Raw genomic sequence first — 22165 nt, 5'->3', positions numbered from 1 at the left:
CATGGAAAGCATGCAATACATTTTTCTCAAATTACCCCAGGTTTAGGAATGAGTCAAACTCAATTTCTCATAGTGGAAAGGAATTCAAACAGGGTAAACATCATATGGTTAGGAATTAAAGTACTTCCCCTTTAATAGAGTCTAATCAATTTTAAGTGAATGTCTATCATTACTTCCTCTGAGAAACAACATGAACAACAAGATTTTCATAGAAAATCATTAATTCTAGCCTAGGTTTGATAAATGGCTACGTAATATTAATGGTCTGCACCTAAGTATGGTTCGATGGCTTGCGGAGCCGCTTCGAAGGTGTTGGTCCTGCAAGATGGTGAGCCGGAGCCTTACAACGATAGAGTTTGCATGTTAGATCACATACAAGTAGTTTAAGACACCTAAATTTGTAAGGAGCCAGATTGATTACCTTTCTATGGCTGGTGGACCGCTCCTACGGTGACGGTGTCGTGGGCTCCGATGAGAGTTGAGGTAGAAGGGTGAATTCCTCAAGGTCCAGCTCCTTGGAGCTCCCTCCCTCTCTACTCCCTCTCTATTATCTCCTCTATCTCCCCACTTTGCAGGAAAATTCGTTTGGGAGAGAGGGAGAGAGATTTTTGGGACTTTTATAGCCTGAAAATTTGTTTAAATGGCCCTAGGAATTCCTGTTTTAACATGCACACCCCTAGAGGTTTATTTTTTATCCCTGAGGTCATCCTAGTGGCCCCTTGGCCCATCTGTGTCATGGGGCAGGTGCCCCATGGTCAGATGAAGGGTTGTACTAAGTTTGGTGACAAACGGATGAGTCAATTGATTGCAGGGGCCTGATTTGCGATCTACAGTCACCGATGTTTGATCAGGGTCCCAATTATACGGATATGAGCAAGGAAATATCCCTGGCTCAGGCCTGAGTTTGATTACAATTCAACGATTGGAATGTCACAACTTCGCCAAAGAGTGGAAGGTCTATTTTACTTAAGTTTTCATATTTTAGCCTAAGGGATTCGCGCATTTCAAGTACTTGGCTTCTGGCCCAAGTTAAGCAGTTCTGGGCACTATCTTGGTTCACTACCCACGATGAATGTCAAGCCTAATGAGACAAACATTATTCTATAATTTATGAACTAGTGGGCCACTAACGAGCGGTGTGGAGCTTATTCGGATAATTGGGGCATTTTCCTAATGAATTGGGTAGGGAGATTTTTTGGGTGCAGTTGTTAGGGTCCGAATTAACTAAGTTCATAGTATGGCCTATTCAAAATTAGCAAAAATGGTGATTCGGTCATGATCACTCTAAACCGTTGGTTCTTAGGGTAAATGAATAATAGGTTGACTTGGTCCATTAGTGAAGAACCAGCCCATAGTCGGCTCGACTTTGGATAGATCTTTAATTTAATTACTGTTGTCTTGATTAGTCAATGATAGGTTAGTTTGATTTGGGCCTTAGACGAACAATTCACGAGGCTAGTTATATATAAAAAAAAATCAAGGATTTTTGGCAATCCAAAATAGCAAAAATTCAGGATGTTACATTGGCAATAATAAATTTAGCCATCAAATCATTCACATGGTCTCTGTTATACTTATAGATGAACAATGTACCTTGTGACGGACCCATTAAAGATTAAGTAAATGAAAATGTTTGTTACCATGAGGTCTGACTTCTTATTTTTTTATGACACTTTATACTATGTTTCTTCAGAGTTACGGTCAACCCATCTACTTGTTTAGCATATTAAGCCTTGCAGTACTTACACTGTATCTTCATTGTGCCGTTTTTCATGGTTACTTCTTCAAAATCTTCTCACCCTACCGATCTTTTTTTCACTTTTCCTGTAATCTGTGACTGTGAGGTACTAATACAAATGGACACCTCTTCATCTAGACTTAATCCTTCATCTTTCAAGATCATCGGCGATTTAACTGACAAACCGCCGGGGGTATTGGAAATTTCCTCACTAACCATCTAATAGTTGAAAGATACTAAATCATATTAGCATTAGCACTCTAATGACTTAAAGATTTATACTATACCCTAAATTAGTCACCCATTCAAGGTTGGATAGATTGTAGTACTTTTATATTCCAATTTAAATGCCCACGCTGAAAATCTGACAGCATCTCCCCATGTCTCTCCGGATAAGTTAATCTTCTATTACATTCTGATGTCAAATATCTAAGCAATGTGAAGATATTTGACATGAGAAATGAAAAGGAAAAAACATATCAAGAGAAAAATGAGGAGATGGAGGCAGATTAGGCATGAAGATTTAAATAAGTTATATGAAATCATACTATCCATCTAACCTTGAACTGTCCAAAATAGGACAATTTGAGCAATTTCTATGCCACCAAAAACACACTATATCTATGTTTGGCCACATAGAAATCCTCAAATGGGCAACTAATTATTTAACTTACGAGTCATAATAATAAGCTAAGCAAAAAAGCAATGTAATACATATTAAGCTAACTATACAATGCATAGAAATAAGCTAAGCAAAAAAGCAATGTAATACAAACATATTAAGCTAAGTATCAAATGCACAATAATAAGCTAAGCAATAAGCAATGTAAACCATAATTTCAAAAAATTAACTACTAATTGTTTAATTCAAATAAATAAAACACATTAACAATTTAGGGTTTAAGGTTTAGGGGTTAGGTTTTAAGTTTTAGGTTTAGGGTTTAGGTTTAGGGATTAGGGTTTGGCGTTAGGTAGGGACATAGGGTTTAAATTTTATGGATTAGGTTTTAGGAATTAGGGTTAAGTTTTAGTGTTTAGGGTTTAAGTTTAGGGATTAGGGATTATGGATTAATATTATGGATTAGGGTTAGGGTTAGGGTTAGGGTTAGGGTAAGATAGTGTTTAGGGTTTAGGTTTAAGGATTAGGGATTAGGGATTAGGGTTAGGTTTTAGGTTTAGGGATTAGGGTTTAGGGTTAGGGTTAGTTTTTAGATTTAGGGATTGGGGTTTGGGCTTAGGGATTAGGGTTTAGGGTTAGCCCGGTTGCACCCAAGCTAAGTCAGACGCACCACAGCGATCCGGATTGCATTGCATGGTTCGCAACCAAGCCAGGCCAAGTGGGATGCACCACTGCACCTGAGTCAGGCCAAGCGGGACACACTAGCGAGTTCGGCTGCACACCCGCACCTCACCCGAGCTGACCCGAACCACCATAGCGAGCCCAGGCCGCTCCCGAGTCAGCCCAGACACAACAGTGAGCTCGACCGACATTTAAGAATTAATAATTTTTTAAAAAAAATTACATTTTACCTAAATCAAGAGATTTAAGTTAGATTGCTGCCGGACGGGTGGATTATTGTCAGACAGGTGGAGGGAGGAAGTGGACTGGAGAGGAGAGGGAGAGGAGAAGGATGATGAGGAGGAGGAAGGATGACTAGATTGCTTCTCTTGTGCCGAAATTAGTTTCGGATTGGGTAGCTCCGATCAAGTACGGTGCAAGTAAGGTTAGGGTAGTGATGCAGGGATGAACGTGATGAGGTCGATCACCGTCTTCCTCAAGGATAACTACTCCGAATCCATGGAGCTTCTCTGGACTCCTCACAGATACTTCTCGAATCCACAAGGAAAGAAAGCAAGAAAATAGAAATAAATTTAAATTTTGATTGATTAATTGATAAACGAGTTCACAACCCTTTAAATAGGGATACCAAGCAATAAGAGAGAAATCAGAAGTAAACTATATCTAAAGCTCCCTAAAATTTATAACTTACTATAAATAGTAAATTTACATTTATAGTATCCTATGTGGCTTAACTATGGGATCTCGATCCTTTGTAACATCGCTCGTGTGCACACGTGTTCCAACTCGCACTGTTGATAGACCATACACTACACCCTAGTGCACCTAGAAAACTCACCAAAGTGATTTGTTTTGAATGACCTTGAGACCTCTATCATGTGGACCGCGTCGTCATTGCGATCACAATGGTGAAAACCGTGTGTCAATCCCTCGCTCCATTAGTGAGATATGATGTAATGACCCAGGAAATTTTTTGTGCTAATCTTTCCCTAAGTAGTTGCTTTTAGGGTAATTAGCGCTATACTCGATTGCTTGTGAAATTCGCATCAATCACTTTAAATTCGATCTGCATAACTCAAAACGTGTAGATTAGTTAGCGCTACGTTACTCTGAAATCTGGGATCCATCGCTAAATCCAATTGTTCTGGGGAATTTTTGGAAGTTCTGGATCGGACCTGGACCGCGCGTCGAAAGTCCGATAGGGATGATCTTAGGCTGTTGCGGTCACCATGTTGGGCTTGACCATCACCTTGAAAATCAAGTCCAGATGTTGTTCTGGGTCGATTTGCTTGAGTTCGGAGTGAAGAGTGTGAGAACGGTTGGATATTTAATGGGCTTTTATGAAATCTGAGTTGTGTCGCTTGCCCGATGATTTTAAGCTATCTGACCATTGGATTCTGACCCAATTTCACCCTCTGATCAGGGAAGGTGGCCTAGGCATATCCTTGTGCTTGTGGACCTGATCGAGATTCGGTGACCGTTGAATTGAGTGTGGTCCACCACGGATGATCTGAACAGCCGGTCGGTACGAAAACTTAGCTTGACCTAGATCCATGGTTAAAGAGCTTAAGTCCAACCTTTCGTGGTTTTAGGCCCACCGGAAGTGCTTCGTTGGATCGAGAGAGGCTTGCTTTGGTTATAACCTGAGTATACCTTGTCCCTGGGGTTATTTCCATCAATTTGAGGCCTATTTATAGTCCTTAAACCCTAGCTCTCTTTTCCATACGAATTTTCTCTAACCCTAGCTTGGAGAGAGAGTGGAAAAGAGAGAGAAAGTGAGAGAGAAGTTGGTGAATCATCTTGGATTCTTTCCTGTTCTTCTACATCCTTGAACCTTCACTTTGAATCGTTATTCTGACGGTTCTGAGTTCATCTTGGGGTAAGTTAACCTAACCCTAATCTGTGTTAGAGCTTAGATTAGTCTTGGTGCTGTTGTATCTCATTTCTCTTCTTGCTTTAGGGTATTCTATCGCCGTTGACGAAGACAACTCGTCTGAAATCAATTCGGTGTTCTTTTCTGGCTTAAGGTGCGGACTTTAAGTATATAGGTTATGGTTTTCAAGGCTTTCAATGCCAGTTAATGATTTATTCTTGTTATGAATGAGATTTCACATGCCAAATGTTGTGTTTATGTTGTGTTCATGATATGCATGTGTTATATTGAGATTTGTGTATTCTATGTGTATGTATAAAGTACCGTATGCGTATAAAATATGCACTTGTGTTTGCCATGATTATTTGTCATGTATGTATGCTAGATGTATGTGCGACAACTCCTTGGAAAAAGGAATTGTCCAAATGCTTGGATTTCAACATATGTCATATATGTTGTATTATGTATTCTAAGTGTTTGTAGAAATGTCTGAATGATCTAAAGTGTGATATTTCAACCTAGTATGGGCGTTGAGAAGTGATTCTCAACTCTCCCACTAGTATGCATGATTTCCTTCTTGCAAGTTACATTCCTTGTTATTTAATTTCAAGCATTACTTATGCTTTCATTTATGTTAAGTTGATATTCTTCAGATGCTTGAGTACCACATGATTGAAGTTGTTGTTCCATTACTATTCTACATTTAATACGAATATCTGTTGTAGGGTAATGTGTTTGGGACTATGAATAGTCCAGGAAATCAGTAATCTGCCTTAAGGTTGTGGCTGAGATCGCTTTTGCCACAAAGGACGTGATTAGACGAACCCGAGTCGTATTAGAGTTGTCGGCAGTGGTTTGGCCACGCGGAGTGTTTGCGCACTCTATGTCGCTCAACTCAACGTGCGCTCGTGCTAGTCGAGTTCGTCAAGTAACCCGATTATCCAATGTATGTTCACCATGTATGGATGCTACTGTTTGAATCTAGGGTACCGAACTTACCAGTGAAATCCTATTAACCATGGTACTTGATCCGCTAAGACTCATGAGCCGGACATGGTGGTATGGGACACCGTGGTCGAGCTGTCGGCCTACGCTGGGGTGACGAGCCTCCCCGTAGTGACCAGTGAGCAACCAAACTCGTGAGCCGATTATGGTGGTATGGGACACTATATTCGTGCTGTCGGCCTACATTGATTGGTGACGAGCCCTTTGTAGTGACCTCGAGCATACCTGGATACCACAATGAGGTGATGAGCTGAACTATGGTAATAAAGGTATGAAAGGCGTGCATTGATTGGTGACGAGCCCTTTGCAACGACCTGAAATCATATGATTGTATGAGATGTCTAGGACTGACGACCCTAAAATGGATCACTGTTTGGATGGTGATATGAGGAAGGTACTTTAGCTTCCCAATCCTGCTGTATGAAAAGGACTAATAACAACTTGGTAATCATATTCACGCACCGCATTTGCATGTGCTTTGTAGATGTGGCGCACTTTGAGGCGATGTCATGCGTAACGTAAGATGAAGAAGCTGAGGGTGTACGCGTGAGGGCACGCATCATTTTGCATACATCCTTGCATTAACAAGAGTACTTAGGATTTGTTTAATTGTTCTGCTTTATCATTACTGCTTGATTGAACTGATAACATGTTAACCAGTGCCTTATTGTTCCACTGAGTTGATCACTCACTCCCACGTTCTGGGGCGGTGTTTAAACACCCACCAGACTCTGTCTTAGGTTCTGATGTTGCAGATGTGGATGCGACTTCTGAGGCAGAGCGGGAGATAGATGATGATGAGGCTGTTTTCTCTTATATGCAGTTTTCAGACGGGTTCTAGCGAGCTTGTTCTGATGTGTGGGACTCTGAGATTATTATTTTTGAGAATTAAATGATGTAATTTTAATACTTGAAATTTTGTTAGTAACACTTTCATTACAACCTGGTGTATATGTACTTCAGGGATTTGCACTTATACACATATTTCTATAAGTCTTCCGCTTGCTTTCTTCACTTATCCCTGAATCATATTTGAGTTTTGGCTTAATCTATTCCATGTTTTATGCACTAATACAGACAACATACATCCATCATTAAATATGTTGCATAAGTGATGTTTTGGAACTCGGGAGCTGAGTTATGCTCGACCCCCGAATTTTAGGGCGTTACATATGACCCTATTGAATGTACGGCCCAAATTATGTATTTAGTAACACAAGCAACCTTTATTATGTTAGGCCCATTGGACTTGAGCCCATGTGGGCCTAAAGCCCACTTTTAGAACATGAAAATTACCAACAAATAGGACAAATGCTACATGACAAAATAAGAACCTAACACATATAAGACAAGCACTCTAAGACAAAATTGGATTCTATCACAAAACTCATCATTAGCTCTCTCTCCATGCCTTAGAAACTAATCATGGCTCATGTCTACCTCATCTTATACATGCATCCAATGCATGTCTTGATTTATGTCATATCACTTCAAACAACTGATTGCAATACTCCGCTTCATCATCCACCATGCATCACCTACAACCCATAACCCTTATCCATCCATTAGCCAATGCATGTCAAGATTTCTTCCACCTTAGCCAATGCATACTTAACACCATCCACCTCATTCATCCACTACCCATGTCATACATCACATTCCATCTCACTTTTAGCACCAATGAGATCCCATGAACTTGCCACATCATTTTGCCACCTCAACCCCCAATTCCCTATATTAGAGTAGGAACTCTCTTACACTTATTCTTTTCCTACATAAATTCTGAGATTTTAAGAGAGAGTGAGAGAGAGTGGGACCAAGGTGTTGCCCACCATTGATCAAGAGGGAGTGGACAACACATCATCATCCAACCATCCATCCATTGAAGTAGTCTACACCCCTCCTACCTTCTTCCTCATCCTCCTCTTTCTTTCCCTTTTTATTTTCTTGATATGTGTGGGCCCCACTGGTGTGGAGTTCTTTTGTGCATGTATTTCTATCTTTGGTGGTCAGCAAAGTGGCTCATGTCAGTATGGTCCACCATGATGAACATCATATCTACACCCTTCATTTGTAATCTTATTTTTATTTCTAGACAGCAAGTTCTAAAAATCATATAACATCAATCATACTAAGATTGGATTTGAAACTTGGGGATTTTATGAATCACAATATGAACTAACTATGGACCAAATTTCGTATCCATCCAACGGTCCAATCATCCGTAACATCAAGTTTACTTGGCTGCTGTCCAGCAGCACATGCAGGATTCTGATTTGCCTAAATGGACTCATTTTTAACTCTTTTATGAATGTATTAAAAATATACGTTCAGTTGGATTCGTAGAAAATTGAACCAACTTTCCAATGGTATATAATAAGCATCAATTGGAGTTTGGACGGCTGATATCTTGGCCTTATACGAAATATGTATTTGAAAGCTTATTATGACCATTCTTGTTTGAGCCATATTCGTGATTCCAATAGTCAAATGTATTTGATATTTACTCTCAACTTACTTGAGATAGTTAATAATCATATATATAGTCCCTATGGTTAGATTCTTTCATAATAAATTTAAAAAATTCTAGACCAATAAATACTTTTATAAGGACAAATCTTGAATTTCTATGTGTGGTCTAGATGGATCCTAGGCTCTGTATGGTTGAAAACCTATAAACGTCTTAAATGACTTGTTCTCAAACCATCTATTGGATCAGATCTTCCAATAGAGAATCTGATCATAGAGATTTCATCAATATATATTTCATGTGTTACTTGATGAATATGTTGGATCTATGTTATACATAACAATTATCCTCTCATTGACCCACTTGGGTGTGGGATCACTTATGATTTATGCATTTTATTAGTTCATCTAATTTGAGAACCCATGTATATTTTTGTGTCTCTTATTTATGGTTTGCTAGTATGTAGGCCCCACTTGCCATTGGATCTATTTCATTCCCTTTACACTTTCTGTTTGCTGAAAATTACGTAAAAGTATTGCATGTAGGCCTCTTTAACACCTTGTAGTGGGCCCCACACTCTGTGGTTAAGGGTCCCACTTTGGGGAATGTTTAACCCTTATATAAGTGAGCTGAGATGTCCCACCTTTTTGTTAGGAATGATCCCTAAGGGCCTGTTTGAGAGTGTGGATTTGGAACCCCCTAGATTGGCAATCCTCCTGGTGTGTTTAGCACCCTAGAGTGTGAATTAACTTTAATTAAAAAGTACCTATGCATGGTATATTTACATGGGTTTGAATTTAATTACTAAATCTACTTTAATATTCCTAATTAGTGAGATATATAATTTTTGACACTATGGTTGTGATAAGCCCGCTAAAATATATGTTTTGCCTGAAAATGATGAAATTCCAAGTCTCGGATGGACCGCAAGCACAAGATCATGTCTGAGTGACTAACCAACGATTTTTAATCGTTGATTAATATGGACAATGTTTGGACAGTGCTGGACAATGTTTGGACGATGCTGATTTACATGGACAATGTTTAGACTGTGCTGATCATCATTAGTGGGCCATGTGCCCAATAGAATGATAGTGTACAGTGACATACATGTTACACCTGCAACTATTGAAATGATTTTAGGTGTAATCCAAGCTCTCACTGTGGATTACAAACCCCCTCAAAGAGGGGATTGGAAACCCCCTGGATTGGCAATCCCCAGTTACTTTATGCTACCAAATGACCAAAGGGATATGAAACCCCCTCCAATCCCTCCAATCCACAGTGTCAAACGACCCCTAAGTGTTTGGAAATTGGGCCCTAAGTTATGACAGACCTCATTTCTGAAAACTGTCTGATTATTTGTATTTTGTACCAACTTTGGGCCTCCGTAGTGGACCACACGTTGGAAGTTTGAGTAGGCCACCACTTAGAACCTCTAACCTACACTAATGAATAGATAAATAATATTTTAATTGGGACAAAACTAATTCTGCACTATATTTCCTACACGGTTTCTCCAAGTACCCATGTTTGAGCCATCACCGTAAATTGTACTCACCCAACCAATGAGGCCTGCCTTATAATTTGTAAAGCCCATACATAGAGCTACCAGGTGGTTATTATCTTTCACCATATGTAGGACCCAAGTGATCATGAATCTGCCTCTAAAATGGCCCATAACCAACATTGCACAAAAATCTATTTGATGAAAATTTATGTGGGGCCACGTCAGTGGGGTCCACCACCTTCCCAAAACATTTTATGCAGTATCTAAACTCTGAAAAATAACTCTCAGGTGTTGTTGGGCTCAAAACTTTAAGTGGGTCATCTAGTATGGGCTATCTTGTATGGGCCTTACCTTCCACGTGAGGCTCAATGAGATTTATGTGAGGCCCTTGTATGAGGCCCACTGTGATGTATATGAGGCACATGTGATGAGGCCCAATGTGATGTATGTGAGGCCCTTGTATGAGGCCCATTGTGATGTGTATAAGACCTATATGGTGAGGCCCATTGCGATATATATAAGTCCCCTGTAATGAGACCCATTGTAATGTATATGAAGCCTATGGGATGAGGCCCATTGTGATGTATATAAGGCCTATGTGATGAGGCCCATTGTGATGTATATGAGGCCTATGGGATGAGGCCCATTGTGATATATGAGACTCTTGTGCAAAGCCCGATTATGATGTTAATCCCACCATGATGTATATGATAATGTTTATGATGCCCATCCATTTTTCTAGCTAGTTTAAGGGTCATGGGCCCCATTGTTAGATAGTCTCTACAGCGGGCAGCATTCTAGGAGACAATGGTAGTTAAACGTTGTAATGCCCCGATTTTTTGAACCCAAGTATATGACTAGTTTTCCAAAAACCTGAGTGTTAGCCTATAAAATTCAGAGTAAATTTGAACCGCTTATGATTAATCAGAGTTAACAGCAACGAAGGTAGAGTAAACCATCCATTGAATGAAAACATTCTGATTAACACAAAATTTCAAATGTAGCGCCCATACAAGACTTATACAATCCCAAATACAAAGTCTTTAATAACAAAAAAAAAAAACAGAAACCTATCATTTAATGGTGGAGCTCAATATGGGCCGCAGGGACCCCACCTAGCTCCCCAGCTATCCGATCTGCTCAAGCAACCCAGTGAACAGCATCGGCTCGCTCTACACCTACTTCAACTGTTACGGTTTGATAGCGTCAATGGCTATCGCAGTGAGGAGTACCCTTTAAGATTGCATACTCATCATTCATAATCCAATATAGATCACGAGTCAAGAAAATGGATATATTAAACAGGGCATTTCATAATCATGATCATATACTCAAAAATTAAGCCAATCAATAGAATCTCATCATAAGCAAAATGTAATAGCAATCGTAATATAAGGGAATATATCCAGATAATCGAATAATTAATCATAAAACTTTCTATTGCACCTGAAAATCACATTATACGTGAAACTCCGCAAGATGGCTAGAAAATCTATAAACGAACTTCAGCTTCACCCAGAAATCATGGTACAAATGAAATCCATAAGGTGAATAGAAAATCAACCTTTAAACCTCTACTTCACCTGGAAATCATATCGTAAGTGAACTCCGCAAGATGGCTAGAAAATCGATAAGCGAATTTCAACTCCACCCGAAAATCATGGTATGACTGAACTCCACAAAATGAAAAGACAATGAACATACAAACTCTAGACCACCCGAAAATTATATTGTATGTAAACACCGCAAGATGGCTAAAAAATCGATAAGCGAACTTCAACTCCACCTAGAAATCACCATACTTTTGAACACCGCAAGATGAAGAGAGTACCAACATAAGAACTTCAACGCCATTCGGAAATCATATGAACTCTGCAAGATGGATAGAAAATCGACAAACGAACTTCAGCTTCACCTGGAAATCATAACGAACTCCGCGTAATGACCCGAAAATCAACGAGATATGCAAATATAACCAACAAGCCACAGAATGACATCAATGTTCCATCAAAGTCACAAAGGGCAAATAAACGATCCAAGTCACGTAGGGCAAATATGAAGTCCAAGCCATGTAAGGCATATGTGCGTTCCAAGTCGCGTAAGTCAAATATAGACCACAAGATGGTGAGTTCATGACAAATTTCATTCATTACATCACTCAATCACAAACGGCAACATATAGTTAATTAACAATGTACAACTCAAGATAGCATGTTATCATCACTCATTTGTGTTTGCTATAATTAAAGAGATATATTCATTATCTAACATAGGAATCAGGTGCGCAACATATTCACATATTCACATAATAAATTAAGTAACTCAATCAAGTAACTTAGAAGGTACTAAATGGAAGGGACTAAAGCAACATCTATGATTAGATTAATGAATTTAAGTGGAATGCTCAAAGGGTGAGTCCTTACCTTGGTCAATTCAAGACGACATCAACTTGAACCCCTTCAACACGCACAAACTCAACTCAACACCCACACCAAACCGCCTTGGACTTAAGTCAGCTCAAGTAAGGAGGATCTATGCATATGAGATTTGAACCATTACCAATTAAATAGAAATTTAGAAACTAATACATAGTTAGACATGATTTGACATGAAATTTAAATGAAATTGGCTCACCTAGCTAAGCTTGACCCAATTTAACTTGACTTGGCTCCTAACGATCCCAACGACGATGATCTTGATGAAGCTTGTCGAGTTGACTCGGTAGCGACCTAGGCAATACTTCTACTCTCTTTCTCCCCTATTCCTCTTCTTTCCTACTCAACCAACAACTGGCCAACTCAACCCAAACCGGGTCAACTCAGCTCCTCACTAATAAATCTGCCGAGTCGGCCCTACAGCTCAACCGAGTTGACTCAGTAGGAGCATAACCACCCAAACCATTCTCTCTCTATCTTCTCCCTTTTCTTCTTCTTCTCTTTTTCTTTCTTCTTTCCTTCATGCTGGAATGTCCAGCAATGGCGTGGACAAAACAAAGTTCAGCCGAACAACATTGGCGCATCAACTCAGCTCGACTGGACTCGGTTCCAGCCAAGTCAACTTGGTTTCGACTGAACAACGGCCCCAAGCTCCTCCCTTCTCATTTTCTTTTCCTCTCCCTATTCCTTTCTTCCTCCCTCTCTCCTTCTTCTACTGTTTATATTTATTTATTATTATTTTTTAATTGCTGGAACGTCCAGCAAGAACCTGGACCAATTCTGACTCGAGCACGACTCGGTCGAGTCGGGTGGTGTGACAGCCGACTGCACCCTCTCCTCTCATTCTCTTCTCTCTTGTTTCTCCCTCTATCTCTAACTTCTTCTTCTTCTGCTGTTGCCGAAGGTACAGCAGCGAGACTGCATGCTCAAAGCGACCTGCACAAACTCAGACTCGGACAGACCGAGTCTAAGACTCAGTGCAACAGTCGGTCATCAGATGAAAGAGGACAACGTCCTCTCTCCCTCTTGTTTTCTCTTTTGTCCTTTATTCTTCTTCTTTTTACACCTTTCCACAGCTGCTGGATCAGACCAGGAGTAGACTCGACCCAAACTCTGTTGGCTCGGCCCGAGCTCGGGCTGGTGGGGCTATGGCAGCGGCGGCAGCAGCAGTAATACTTTCCCTCCATCGTTCTCTTTCTTTTCTTTTCCATTCTACCACTTTCTTCTTCTTCTCTTTCTTATACTTCCTCTTCCTCTACTACTTCTAGCAGTGGCCGGGCTCCATGCGAGACTCGACCCGAGTCGAGCCAGTGCGGCATGGAAAACCGACGGCTCCTCTCTCATTTTCCTTTTTCCTTTTTTTTTTTTTTTTTTTTTTTTTTTTTTTTCCATTTCGGATGGCTGCCCTAAAAGGGTGGTTTTTATAAGCCACACTAATCCCTATTTAGAGGTTCGAATGTTAATCATTGGATTAGCAACAGCTTGCATTTTTACTCGAGTTAAATGCCTGAAGAAATGCTGACCGTGTGGAATCCCTTGTGCCTGGCTATAAGGCATTTATACGGATGGTTTTCTGGTATAATGGTCCATCTGATGGACGTCCCAGATCACAAAATAGGGCCCACCAGGAGGTAGTGGGTTTCTCCAGCTAAGGGGGAAGATGACGTCCTCAATAATGGTGGATCCGCATCCGTTAGATGATCTTGTAATCTGGAACGCATGGATGGTTTGGATTTGTCCCAGGATCACTGTGGGACCTACAAAGTGAACGGTTATTAGCGTTTCCTAATGGTTTGGTTGCAACAGAGGCGTCAGAGGGAAAAGCTCAACAATACTCGAGGATGCCCTGGTCTGAAGGGCTGAGATCGAGCTACACTGGAGGGTTCAGATGAAAAGAAAGGGAGAGCACATGGATCGCAACAAGTGTCACCGAAAGGAAAAGAACAATTTCCATTTTCGGAAATGCCGCACGCGGCTCTGTTTGGGCTGGGTTTGAGTGCATGCACGTGTGTATGGACCCTCACGGACGCGATAGTTTTGGTAATAAGGTTATTCTGTACCTTATGAACGGTTTGGATCAGCTCAAGGTGGCCCAAAATGATCACAGCAATCCGGTTTTGGGATGGCAGGCAACACACCTCCGCTTGCACGCCGGGCCTTTTGCACTCGCCGCTGTGAGCGTGTACGTGTGCATGGGTTACACAAACCACATGGTTTTCGTCAGTTTCGTCACCCCGACATGGTGGACGGTTCAGATCGTGAAAGTGGACCCCCATTAGTGGGTCGTAACAAAACTTTGGACGTATATCCATCCACTGGCAAAAAAATAGCGAAAAGGGTGAGGAATCCCTCCTTTTTTCGGAAACCACGGGTCAAAGCTAGTTTGACCCGGGCGGTGATCCAGTGCGCCTCAAGTGCACTTCCTCTGGTGCACACACAAAGTGATTGTGGGGCCCAAAGAGATGTTTTTGAGGAATCCACTCCATCCAAATTGCTCAAGGGCTCAACTAGGCCATCTGAACCGGAGATGTGGTGGATCTAACACTTAGGTGAGCCATACTAATTGAATTAAGGTCCTTTATTGTCGATTGTGTCAATCCAACGGTCGGATTAGTTCCAATTCTACCATCAACGGTCAAAATGTCCTAAGGGATCATTTGTATGTCTAAGCACACTATCATATGTTACTATTCAAATAATATATAAATTTTAATTTTTAATTTTTAATTTTTATTATAATTACATGTGTGTGTGTGTGTGTGTGTGTGTATATATCATAATCAAGTTGTGGATTAGGTTATTAGGACCATCCATCTCATGCTTTATATTAATAAAATTACATTAATAACGAGCAATAACGTAATTTGTTATATATAATTTATATTGTCACATATTGTTAATATATATAAATTATATGGACAATAGTGAAAAAGAAACAAAGATTAATATATATTATGTGTATTATTTTTATAGTTACATATGTCTTATGTTAAAATGTTAAATTGTTTGAAATATTTTATTTATTATAAATTTCATTAATCTTCGTAATATAAATTTTATGATTTGTAATTTATATAAATGTATAATTATAATATGGATTATAATTATATATCATTTCAACATGAAATTTTTAAATATTTATAAAGTATATAAATAGCATTTCATAGTGTATATATTTATGTTGTACTATAGTATTTATCATAAATGATTAGTAAATAGTTAGATTACATAAAATATATATATACTAAGTTATACATATTTAATAATCATTACATATTACATATTCCGAATTGGATGACCAATCTGATGATCGGATGTAAGGCCCATATCCTAGTCCGTATGGTTCCGTTGACTTCTGCGATCCTTCCCGTCGAATTCCGACGACCAGCGACCTTTAGTCGGCATTTACGCACGACCCTGAGTCGCACCCTGTCAACCCAAGTTAACTCAACCTGAAACTTATACCATCATGACTGCGCCATCGCTGCGGTTCCAACGCCGCGTCTTGCGCATCGATGAGATACCCAGGCCAGGAGTTGTGGGCCCGCGCATATTTCAAGGACAACGCTGCGCATTACGAATCCCAAGAGAATCTCTACAACCTATCACGTCAATCAATCAATCAATCTTAAGTCAAGTATAACAAGTACATAACCCATCCCTCTCCCATTTCTAAAGTCAACTCTCTCTCTCTCTCCACCCATCCCTTTCTTACACTCACCCATCACCCATCACTCACTCTTACATCACCTCTCTCTCTCTCTCTCAGGTCTATTTCCTAAGCAACTAAGAGAGAGCCAACGTCCAAGCTCTCCCCAAAGAGAGCGAAGTGTGGCCCACTTCCTACCTCCCAAATCTCCCATCTCCACCCTTCAATTCTCATCTTCCACCGTCAAAGAAGAAGCCAAGAAGCTTAGCTTCCAAAGGACCAAGAAGAATGAAGTCGGTGGGTGTTTTTTTGGTAGGATTAGATTGAATTTTGATGATGGGCCAAGTGGGGCCTACCGATCGATGGTATGGATCTCACTTTGGACCTTAAGTGTGGCCGATGGCCCACTATGATTCATAAGATCATCCCATGATGGGGCCATTCTCCATGGACTCCATCATGATGTTTATTCTCCCATTGTGAATGGTTATCTAGACCTTGCATTTCTTTGGTGAAAAGGGATCTCCACTGTTGATTCTTTTTTATTGTTGGGCCCACATGTAATGGGACCCACTTGATGTATGTTTTGTAATGCATGGAAGGGGGGGTCATAGTGCCGAGGTCCCTCCCATGACATGTGCTTCTCTCTCTCTCTCTCTCTCTCTCTCTCTCTCTCTCTCTCTCTCTCTCTCTCTCTCTTTTTCTCTCCCTGATTGAATGGCCTACCTTGAAGCATGATATTATCCACGCCATCCATCATCCAGTGGTGGAAACCCACCTCGAGGTATTTCGCATCCAAGCCGTTGTCCAGGGCCTGGATGCTGCCCCTTTTCAAAATAATAATAATAATAATAATAAAATATCATATTACATGAGATGGGCCACACATGGGACCCACCTCATATGGAAGCAGATTGGTTGGTGTAACTCACACCAGCTATGCGGCTAATGTGATAACGTCAGCAGGTCCGTGGGACCCACGAGATGTATGGGTCTTATCCACACCATCCAACATTCTGAACGAGTGGGACCCACCCCGTATGTGTTGTATCTACACCGTCCACCTGACTGGATGGTGGGACCCACACGTGTGGAGTCCAACACTGTCTAGCAAGGACGATGGACCCCACCGTGATATATGTGTTTCATCAACACCGTCCACCCGTATTGTATCCAAACCGTCCATATGGATGGTGGGCCAGCCACCCGGCTAGCAGCACAGCTGCTGATAATGTCAGTCGTTCTATAGGGCCTGCTGATGTATGTCTTACATCCAAACCGTCCATCCAGATGGTGACCTTATGAATAGATCGGATGGAAAATAAACGTTATGGTGGGCCCTGGGAATTTTAAACGACGGAAATCATTATCTCTACTGCTATTTGTGGTATGGTCCAAATGATCTTCCGATATGATTAAATTTTGTGGGAAATGCTCTTAAATGATCTCTAAAAAAATAGACGAATGGTGTAGATGGACCGGCCCATGTGATGCGGCCCACTTGATGAATATGAGGCCCATTGGTGCTGCCCATGTGATGTGGCCTATTGTGATGTATTTATGGCCCATTTAGTGAGGCCCATTGTGGTCTTTTCATGGCCCATTTAGCGAGGCCCATTGTGGTGTATTTATGGCCCATTTGGAACATGTAGGGCACACCCCAATGTGATGTGTTTACGGCCCATATGTGCAGCCCAATATGATGTATGCATGACCCATTGTGATGTATTTGAGGCCCAGGAATGAGGCCATTGTGATGTATTCGAGGCCCATAGGACGTGGCTCATTTGATGTATATGAGGCCCATGTATTGCGTCCCATTTGATGTATATGAGGCCCAGGTATTGTGGCCCATTTGATGTATGTGAGACCCATGAGTGAGGCCCAATGTTCTGCATATGTGGCCCATGAGTGAGGCCCATCCTGATGTGTATTAGGCCCATGAGTGAGGCCTATTGTGATGTATGAGACCCTTGTGTAAGGCCCATTGTGACCATGTGAGGCTCATTATGATTGTATGAGGCCCATTGAGGTTTTATGTGGCCCATTGTGATTGTATGAGGCCCATTGAGATTGTATGTGGCTCATTGTGATTGTATAAGGCCCATTATGTTATATGCAAGACCCTTATGTGAGGCCATGGGCCCCACTATATGTCTGGTCTTATGAGGGCCACTCCTTGGGAGCAATGTTGGTTAAATGTCCACATTGATGGGCAATGATGGTTAAATGTCCATATTGTGACCTTCCCTTAGGACCTTTATTAGGCCGATTATCGATACCGATTATGAGTACATGATAAGGTGAATGTTATCTTATCTAGCTCCTAGATTTGTCAAATTTTGTAGTGTCAAAACCTCTTAGAATTTGTATCTTGTGTAGCTCAACTTTATATCATCCTTACCTACATTCAAGTACAAGAACAAGAGACTCTACATCAAGAACTTCAAGTACAAGAATAAGAGATTCAAGTACAACATCAAGTGTTAGATCAAGTTTTCAAGTTTCAACTATATCAAGACAATGTGCTTTACTTAAAGAATTCAAGCTCAAGTAATCTTCTCAAGTTTAAGCTCATATACTCAAAGTTGAAAATCAAAGTCACAAGGTCACTACTTCAAGCTCATCTTCGAATATACAATGACAAGCTTCAAGTACTTCAAGATAACTATCAACCGAAGCGAACGATGTTTCATTGTTCAATTTTCACCCATAAGGTATGAATGACCCTAAATTGATCATAGGTTAGGTTATATTGATTGCATTCTTAATTTGGGTCATTATATAATTTTATAGGCTTTTTCTCGACTAGTCCTAGCTTATGTTCGACTAGTCTAAGTACTGGCTCGACCAGTCTAAGAATTTTCGTGACCAAACCAAGGTTTGTTGTGGATTTTTGAAATTTCTGACCCTCGACCAGTCCTGGAGACTGCTCGACCAGTTGAGTGAACAATGCTCGACCAATTGAGCAGGCTCGACTCAAAGTCCAGCAACCTTTCTGGGTCCCACTCGACCAGTCAAGTAGGCCACTCGACCAGTCAAGGATAAATCTTATCTTATCGCGCCTGAAATTTTGAATTCTTGTTGGTCCTTCAACCAGTTGAGCTGACCACTGGGCCAGTCGAGTGAATAGTTTTTTCAACTATAAATAGAGCACGAATTTTAGAGTTTGGTAAGTTATTCAAGCAAAATCAAGACACCACACTAAGAGATAAGTTTGTAATATTCTTAAGCTATATTGTGCTCGTTTAATATTCTCTTTTAATTAGATTTTTGTATTTGATTTTAAGTTTTCTATTCCAATCTTATTTGAATAAGGGATTTAAGTTTTTCCCTTTCTTAAGATCAAAATCAAATCAAGCTAGCCCAAGGTGATTTAATCTAAAAATCATTTAGAAACCTTTCATAAGTAAGTTTGGATATTGAACATCTGCGTTGAACAACTACTTCGCATTGGTTCTACTAGGCTTCATCAAAGGAGAATATACAGATAAGTATATTTACATTTTTATAAATCTCTTTTTGGTGTAGTGGTGGTTGATTGATTGTGGCTTTGTGTGAATGTTGTAATTTCTCTTTAAGCCTTTGTGTGAATATTGTAAATTATTTTATACAATTGTGGGAATGTTGTAATAGCTTAGTTTGTTTTCTTTGCTATTTTTATTTTTCCCTGTTTTGGTTTGGGATTTTGATACATAGACCGTTCTAGAAATCAGGTTGTCCTACCATAAGTCGTTGGTTTTTGGTGTAAGGTTGTCTTTAGAACAACATTTGTATCAACCTCTGAATACTTGTGCATTTGAGGTTGCTATTTATTTCTGCTTTGTGAGATTGATAAGTGCTATCTTTATTTATTTCTTTATAATTCTGCATTTAAATTTTAATTTGGCATAGTCCTATTCACGCCTCCCCCCTCTCGGACTCTTAGCTCGGCCTTTTCAAGTGGTATCAAAGCCTAATAGCACGTTTTATCTTTGTTATTTAGATTAAATTCCTGAGCTAATCGATCTGAGCTTTTTAAGATGTCAAATTTTGATAACCTCTCAATCACTAAGCCTACACCATTTAATGGCTTCAATTATGCCTATTAGAAAGCCAGAATGAGGATTTTTTTGAAATTCATAGATGAGATCGTGTAGCAATCCACAGTGACCAATTGGACCCCTCCTACCACTGAAGTGACTGGTACTGATGGATCTGTAACTGTAAAAGTTTCACCTTATTTTACTTGGACCAATCTTTAGAAAAGTGAGAGTAGTGCCAATGTAAAGGCTCTAAATGCAATTACTTGCGCACTATCACCGGATGAATTTAAGAAAAGTATATCCTGTGATACTGCATAGCAAGCCTGGGATATTTTGGAAATGACACACGAGGGTACAACAATTGTCAAGAAATCTAAAGTCCAAATCCTCACAACCAAATTCGAGGAAATACATATGGAAGAAAGTAAAACTTTCATGGACTTCTATATAAGATTAAATGACATTGTTAACTCTATGTGTGGTCTTGGTGATAGGATCCTAGAAAGTAAAGTCTGTGCAAAGATACTACGCTCATTACCTGAACGGTTCAATTCAAAAGTGACCGCGATCCAAGAACTTAGTGATACAGATAACACGAGGGTAGAAGAGTTAGTTGGGTATCTTTAAACCTATGAGTTAAATTTTAAGGCACCCAAAGGTAAGTCAATCGCCCTCAAGTCTTCTGAAATTATTTCTCATGAAAATAGTAATGATTTTAATTTAGAAACTTCTGAAGATGATATGACTCTTTTAGCTAAAAAGTTTTATAAGATTTTTAAAAGTAAAAAGTGGGTTGATTTATAAAAACCTATTGAAAAGAAAAAACCTAGATCTAAAAATTGAAAATCTTTAAAAGATAGCCAATGCTACAACTGCCATGAATATGGGCATCTAGAAAACAAATGTCCTAAGAAGGACAAGTCTAAAAAGAAAGGTATGTTGGCTGCCTGGGATTATTCTTCCTGCTCTGAAGTTTCTTCTGAGTCAGAAGATTCTAAAACCGAATCGGCTAATGATGTTAAAGCCCCAATGACTCTAGCCAAGTTCACTTTCTCAGATAATGATGATTCAACCAGTGAAGAAAATATGAATAGTGACAATGAAAATAAAGAAGACCTTCAAGATGCTTATGATGCCCTATACAGGGAAAGTTGCAAAATTGCTGTAAAGTCAAAACTTCAGAAAGAAAAGTTTTCAAAACTAAAAGAGAATTGGTAAGAGGTTTATCCAAAGTAAAGAAAGTAAATAAAATATGTGGCGAGTGTCAGATTGGTAAACAAACTAGGAGTACTTATAAAAAGGTGAACTCCAATACCACATCTAAACCACTCGAACTTCTTCACATGGATCTCATTGGACCTACTAGAACGGAGAGTCAAGGTGGCAAGAAGTATATTCTGGTGATTGCAGATGACTTTACTAGATATACTTGGGTAGTCTTCTTAAGAGAGAAATCAGAAACTCTCGATGAAGTAAAAAATGGTACTTAAACATATCCAAACTAAAAAAGAATCACAAGTCACTAAAATCCGTAGTGATCATGGTTCTGAGTTTAAAAATAACAGTTTTGAAAAAATTTACAATGATCAGGGAATATCATATGAATATTCTATGCCCAAAACACTACAACAAAATGGTGTAGTGGAAACGAAAAATAGAGTGCTTTAAGAAATGGAAAATGTAATGCTAAATAGTATGAAGCTTCCCAAAAATCTTTGGGCTGAAGCCGTAAATACTGCTTGTTATATAATTAACTATGTTTACACTAGAAAATCAAACAGTAAAATTGCTTATGAAATGTGGTTTGATAAGAAGCCTACTGTCAAATACTTTCGAGTTTTCGACCGCAAGTGCTACATCTTGCGTGACCGAGAAAATCTGAATAAATTTGACACCAAAAGTGATGAAGGGATATTTTTAGGGTATGCTCTAAATAGTCGAGCATATCAGGTTCTTAACAAGAGGACTGGTGTAATTCAAGAGTCCATCAATGTGGTTATAGACGATCACTTGAATACACCTATCTCAAGTTTAAAAAATGATGAAGTTCTTTTATTTGATAAACCAGACTCTTCAACTAGTCAAAATAACATTAAAATGTGGACAGTTAAAGACCATCCATTTAATCAAATCCTTGGAAACCGTCTCACTAGTGTACGC

The sequence above is a fragment of the Magnolia sinica genome, chromosome 6 (genome assembly GCF_029962835.1).
Source record: "Magnolia sinica isolate HGM2019 chromosome 6, MsV1, whole genome shotgun sequence".
In the NCBI taxonomy this organism is placed as follows: Eukaryota; Viridiplantae; Streptophyta; class Magnoliopsida; order Magnoliales; family Magnoliaceae; genus Magnolia; species Magnolia sinica.
Note: the sequence above shows the minus strand (reverse complement) of the source record.